General features: G+C 46.6%; 1 pseudogene; it reads left to right on the top strand.

Annotated features, from left to right (window-relative positions):
- Positions 1–358: 358 nt before the first annotated feature.
- Positions 359–4,266, top strand: LOC127690703 (myb-binding protein 1A-like; annotated as a pseudogene).
- The last annotated feature ends 2,960 nt before the right edge of the window (positions 4,267–7,226 follow it).

Raw genomic sequence — 7,226 nt, 5'->3', positions numbered from 1 at the left:
CTGCTTTCACTCTGTATTTTTTAGTGCTAGATTTCATAGGCATTATGTTTTTATTTGACAATCTAATGACTTAGCTTTAGAATAGTCCTTCGTGTTTAGTCAAACAGATATTTCATTCTAATTCAGATTTGAGTGCCTAGTCTGAGATATGAATGCTATAATGGTTACCCCGAGTGGTTATGAGGGAACTTTTTGAGTTTCTATGAGAAGGGGTGGGGACTTATCATCTGCCTCCAAATACCCTTGAATATGGCCTTGTCGTAAGTGCACCTGCATGTAATACAACCCAATCAAAACTACAGTGACTTGGTCTTCTGAGCCCATGTGTTTGGTTCAGCATGGTAGAGATAAGAGCTCCATGAAAACTGAGCCTGTGTCTCCTGCAGAAGCACTGCAAGACAACCACCACAGCCTGTTGGAGCACAGCTGTGAGTTCTTGGACTTCTTGGGTATCGCAAAGCCAGAGCAGGAAACGCAGCTCCAGGCCATGGAGTTATTGGAGTACTTACATACACACAAGGCCTAATTACTGGGCTTGGGCTGGGCCGAGAAGCTGCTAGGCCCAATTAAAGTCCGGCACTGGCCCAGCTGTTGCAGTCTTTTGAAGACATCCCGTTGTGTGACATCCTGAGTCAGATATAAGAAAAATACAGTCTACAAGCAGTGAACAAGACAATGAGGAGACCCACTCTCTTTGCAAACCTGTTTGGAGTGCTATCCTTCTTTCAGTCAGGCTGCCTAGTGAAGGACAAAGGCCCTGATGAAGTCTGTGAGGTTGCTGAAGATCCTGTCCCATCACCACAACCACTTACAGGGACAACCAATAAAGGCTCTGGTGGACATCCTCTCTGAGGTCCCAGCGTCCATGTTCCAGGAGATCCTGCCAAAGGTCCTCAAGGGTGACATGAAAGTGAGCCTCAGCTCTCCCGAGTACGTGGAGCTCTTTCTCTTGGCTCAGCAGAGGGTGCCAACAAAGCTCGAGTCACTGATTGACTCAGTTGACCTCTTCTCAGAGGATAGTATTCCCAGTTTGGTGAACATACGGAAGGTGGCAGCCAACTCTGTAAAACAGAAGCATAAACTGTCTGATGTGGCTCTGGACCTGCTCTTCCTAGCACTTAAGAAGAACAAATTTGAAGTGTTCTGGAAGGAGGTTTTGGAGGAGGGGTTGCTAAAGAATCCATCCTGGACATCCATGTACATGTGTTTCTACCTACTCAGTGCATCACTGCTGCTTCTGTCAGAAGAGCAGTTGCAGTTGGTGATTTGAGGAGATTTGATCCGCCATTTTGGGGAGAACATGACCATTTCTAAGCCTCCAAACCTATTCAAGTTCATCTCAGAGATAAGTACATATGTGGGTGCCTTCCTAGAGGGGTGCCGGGATGACCCTAAGCAGCAGTTTACTATGATGGTGGCCTTTACAACCATCACCAATCAAGGTCTCCCTATCATGCCTACCTTCTGGTGTGTCATACGGTTTTTGAATACTGAAGCCCTGCGGAGCTACGTGGCCTGGTTGCGGGACATGTTCCTGCAGCCTGACCTGGACTCTTAGGTTGGCTTCAGCACTGCCAACCAGAAGAGAGCTAAGGACACCTCATTGAATGTGCCTGAGTGAACTGTATTCCGGCTCCGGAAGTGGATCATTCACTGCCTGGTTAGCCTTGTGGATCGTCTGCACCTGGAGAAGGATGATGCTGTGGTTGAGCAAATGGCCAGGTTTTGCTTGTCCCATGCCTTCTTTAAGACAAAGAAGGCTGCTCCCCAGATATCAGCGATGAAGCAGCACTTCTTCCCTTCGGATGACCGCAACTGTGGGGTCATTGCCAGTGCTTTGTTCAGCCTACTGCAGACTCTCAGTGTGAAGCTTAGGCAGATACCAGACCTGGCTGAAAAGAGGAAGCCCTGCCTGGACTTACTGCCTGGTGCAGTTGGCAGACATGTTGTTGAACCATAACAGCAACATAACTAATGGGACACCCTTGACAACACAGCAGCATCAGGTCTGGGACCAGATGATGAATACTCTAAAAGAACCAGAGGCTCGCTCCCCCAGGGCCTTCCAGCACCTGCTGTTTCTGGTGGGCCTCTACCTCTTCAAGTCCCCTGCAGAAAGCTGTGATGTCCTAGGAGACATTCAGACTTGCATCAAGAAAAGCGTGGAACAGAATCCCCACTGATCACACTCTAGAGCCAAAGCCTCGAGGGAGCCAGTGTGTGTGGGTGGAGATCTTGCAGTCCTTGCTGGCTCAACCCAGCACTCCATAGTTCAGAGTGTATTTGGTCATATCTGTTCCCACCTTACTCCATGTGGTCTGCATCTAATCCTGGCTGTGCTCCACCCTGAGACAAATGAGGATGAGGATGACAACGTGGTGGTCACTGATGATACTGATGAGCAGCTGAAGCACGGGGGGGGAGGAAGACTCAGTGAGGACAACGAGAGCTCAGAGAGTGACTTGGATAGGGAGGATGGGGAAGAAAGTGAAGAAGAGGACAGTGATAAGGATGTGAATCCGGGCTTCAGTCAACAGCTGATGGAAGTGTTACAAGCTGGGGATGCACCGGGTGGAGTAGACAACAAGGATGAGGAGGAGGAGCTTGGGGATGAGGCCAGGATGGCCCTGGACCAGAACCTGGTCAGCCTATCTGCAGAACAGAAGATGCACATCCAGGCCTGGAATGAGGAGAAAAACAAGCTGCAGAAGGAGACACTTCAATGGGACTTCCAGATCAGGGCACTAGACCTGATCAAGGTGCTGGTGACCAAGCACTGAGCACCCCTGATCCTGGAACTCCTTGAACCACTGCTGAACATCATCCAGCATAGTATGTGTACACAGCAGAGGCTCCACCAAGCAGGAGCAGGACCTCCTGCACAAGACCGCCCACATCTTCATGCACCATGTCGTGTCAACCACTATTGCCACATGGTAGAGCCTTGTGCAGAGGCTCTGCATGCCCAGGTGGAGAGGCTTGTGCCGCAGGCTGGCAACCAGGCTGATTCCTCTGTCGCCCTTTACTACTTCAATGTCTCTCTGTACCTACTAAGAGTGCTCAAGGGCAGCATCACTGAGAAGCACCAAGACAGCCAGAAGTTACAGGGAGCTGACAGCAAGCCTGAGCCCAAGGACTCAGAGGACCAGACTGCTAGTTGCTTGGACTTGGACTTTGTGACCTGGGTGTACTCAGCATCATTGAACTCTCTTCTGACCAAGAGTAATAGCCCACTCACGGTCTCCATGTTCCTCAGTCTCTTCTCCTGATATCCAGTGATCTGTAAGAACCTGCTTCCCATCCTGTCCCAGCACATGGCTGGCCCATTTCAGCCCCGCCATCAGGCCCAGGGCATGCCTGCTGCTCCAGAAGACCCTGTCTTCATGAGAGCTGAGAGTATGTTTTGAGGATCCTGAGTGGGAGCAGCTGATTACCCAGCTCTTGGGAAAGGCCACCCAGACCCTGCATACTCTTGGGGAGCACCCGAGGGAGCTATCCATCTTGGAGCTGCTGAACACTCTCTGCAGGACAGTCAATCACGAGAAGCTGTCTGTGGACCTCACTGCTCTCTTGGGCATGCTTCAGAGCAAGCAACAGAGGCTGCAGCAAAGCCTGCAGCAGGGGAATCACTCGTCTGGCTCCAATCGCCTCTATGATCTCTACTGGCAGGCCATGAAGATGCTAGGAGTCCAGCGTCCAGAGTCAGAAAGGAAAAATGCCAAGGATATTCCTAGCGACACCCAGAGCCCCATTAGCACAAAATAGAAGAAAAGGGGATTTTTGCCAGAGATCAAGAAGCAAAAGAAACTTAAATCTGAGGGCACCACACCAGAAAAGAATGCTGCATCACAGTAGGATGCAGGGACAGAGAGTGACATGCCTGCTGCCACTGGTAAAGACCAGCCCCCCAGCCCAGGCAAGAAGAACAGGAAGAGGGTAAAGGCCAGCACCCCATTCCAGATGAATGGGAAAATTGTGGCCAAGAGTCCAGCTCCTAATAACCCCACTCTAAGCCCAAGCACCTCTGCCAAGAACCCAAAAAAGAAGCTGTCAGAATGAATGGAGTTACTCCTGTGTTACCCATATAGCCTGAAAACAAAAAGCATCCTCAGAAGGCTCAGCACAAAGGAGGTCATAAGAAAGTCACCCCAGTCTATCCTGCCAAAGAGAAGAGCATGACTGTCTCTGGTGAGCCGGAGCCCCAGCCTGTTATGGAGTGGGGTCAAGAGAAGGAGAGTGGCCAGGAGGAGAGTGCAGAAACCTTGAGTGTGCATGGTCTGTTTCCCTACCGTCAGCAGCCCTAGAGACTCCTATTTTTCACCAATATTTTAATAAACAAGCCATGATATATAAAAAACTACAGTGACTTGACTTCAGATGTGCATATATAACCTAGGGTGACTGCAGAAAGCAGGAAATAAAAGGAGACAATGAGGAGCCAGAGAGAAGGGTAATACTGGCCTATAAGTTAATTGAAGAGGGAAATGCGGGAGGAGGCCAGGAAAGGGGCCCTTAATTGTGGTGGGAGAAAGAAGGTGGATAAAATAATAGTGACGATTCTGACAAGGTCATAATAAGTCATATTGCTGTCTATCTACCTAAAAGTGCATATACGTAAGACATACATGTTTGTGTAGACATATACATATAGTGTTTTCTCATCTAGGCTGTCAATACTCTACACACCACTGGCCCAAAAGTCACAGACTTTCTAGCAATAATCCCAACATCAGGCATAGGAAGTTCCTTTTCATTTGTTGGTTTAGATTGTCCAAGAGACTCATTGAACATGATAAACTATCAATATTGCCCTTGGTTGCCTCCCAAAGGTGAAAGGTACATCCCTATTTCAGAAGGTGCCACAAATATTGGATAAAAGACCCAGAGAATCCCTAACCTGGATCTGATTGGAATGTCCCCTCCCTGAGGACTAACTTTCATGGTACCGGAAGATGTCGTGTAAGCTTCCAAAGGAAAGAAGCAACCAATAGCAATTCCTTGCTATGACAACTGTTAACGACAACAATGACCAGCATTGGTGCAATAACTCTTAAGGGTGAGATAGCAGTACCTACATCTTGGTGGTAACCAATACCTCTCAAATTGGACTTGAGGCTGATCAACAAGAGGGAAACCTAGTTACTACCCAGGGCTAGTGACATCATTAATCTTGAAGAAGAACCTACAACTGTCACTTTACTAAATCAACATAATTCCTAACTACATTATAAATATGTATTTCTATACCCCCAAATAAATGTAATTCTTGCCCCCACCATCAAAGAATCTTCCCTTTGCAATGGATGAAGACACCACAGAAAACCACAGCTGATTAAAATGCAGGAAACAAAAGATCATGTGGTATCCAGTGCCAAATGTCCCATCTACGCAAAATTCTTTACACCTAACGCTCAGGGTTTACTGAAGAAGAGACTATGTAAGAAGGTATGAAAAGACTGCAAGAGTCAGAGGAGTGGGAAATTTGCTATGAGATTGGATCTTCTGGAAATGTCAAGAAGGCTACATCTATGAAATCTCATCAACATTGCTTGCTAAAGAAGACCTGAATGATAACAATACCAGACGACTTGCTAACACGGAAAGGGGAGGCAAATGGGGAGCACTTAGAGCAGGAGAAATGGTCTTCTCCAGGGAAAAGGCCCTGACTGGGTATCCAATACCAAGTGGTCAGTTCTGAGATCATATAGTACAGGTATATATATATATATATATATATATATATATATATATATATAGTACTATATGGACTGAGAAGATTGTATTTATGTACTTAATAATGTGCGTGTATGAGTGTGTGTGTGTACAACAATTAAAAAAACAGAGTCCATCAATTTGGGAATTTTAGAGAAAACAAAACAAGGGAGATGCATGGAGGAGATGGAGGAAGGAAATGGAAATGGAGAAGTGATGTAATTAAAACGCCCAATTATAAAAATATATTATTTTTAAGAAGCACGTTTCCTTCCCACCATGTACACATACACACACACACACAGAGAGAGAGAGAGAGAGAGAGAGAGAGAGAGAGAGAGAGAGAGAGATGAGCTCTTATTTACAAGTACTTAAGAACCATCACCTGAATTTTATTTCCTTGACTGAGTTGTGTGTGGACTTGAGCTTGAGGGATCAGGTCAAAATATTTAAGGCATTATTAGCTCAACACCATTAGATAGCAAGTCAAGTGCAGTTTTCTAATGAGAAAAATGACATGGGATGATGAAAGTGCTTCCTGTGGACACCAGCACTAAGCAAACCCACTGGGGAAGAGACAGCTCCTCTACAAATGGTGCCAGGGGCAGTAAATGTGCACCTGTAGAAGAAGGCTATCGAGCCCTGTCTCACACCACAGTGAATAGAAACTCCAATTAAAGATCTAAATGTAAGACCCAACACAATTAAACTCCTAGAAAGAAGCCCAGGGGACACATACAAGCCGCTAATGTGACAAAATGTCTTATTGGATATGACCCAACAAAGGCAACAAAAAGTATTCAAACAACAGGCAGCAAGACAATACACAGGGATGTCTCTGTCAAATCCCTGCCCTCAGGGCTCAGGGGACCTGGAAGAGTAAAGAGAAAGAGTGTAAGGGCCACAGGGAGTGGAGGACACCTGAGTAAAGGCCTTCTAGACGCACAGGGCTGGCACACATATAAATTCACAGAGCCTGAAGCAGCACACAGGGCTGGTGCACATAGGAACTCACAGAGCCAGCAGCAGCCTGTACGGGGCCTACATGGGACAGCACCAGACAGGGTCCTAGAGTTAAAAGGAGAAGAGGACACACGCGCCATCCTGAACCCAGAAGCTATGTACAATTGATTGCCATTTGCAATGAAAAAAAAATCAGTTTTCTTCAGGGAAATCTCACTGGGAAACAAGCCACTTTTAAGGTTAGATCCCATACTCAGAAGTAGGTGGCCAACACAAAACCAACTCAACAGCATATTTGGAGATTGGTTTGTCTCATAATACACACACACACACACACACACATTATAACTTCCAGTTCTGGGGTTCTATGTATATGGAAATATGTGGGGCTCTGTGCCTATACATGTTCCTTGTGGTTTTCTTTGGTTCTTTTTCTTGTTTGGTTGTTTTGGCATTTCTTATTTGCTTTATTTTTCTTTCTTTCATTTTGGATTTTTGAGACAGGGTTTCTCTGTGTTGCCCTGGCTGTCCTGGATCTCACTCTGTAGACC

The sequence above is a fragment of the Apodemus sylvaticus genome, chromosome 8 (genome assembly GCF_947179515.1).
Source record: "Apodemus sylvaticus chromosome 8, mApoSyl1.1, whole genome shotgun sequence".
NCBI classification, from domain to species: Eukaryota; Metazoa; Chordata; class Mammalia; order Rodentia; family Muridae; genus Apodemus; species Apodemus sylvaticus.
Note: the sequence above shows the minus strand (reverse complement) of the source record. Positions and strands in the feature narration are given on the sequence as shown.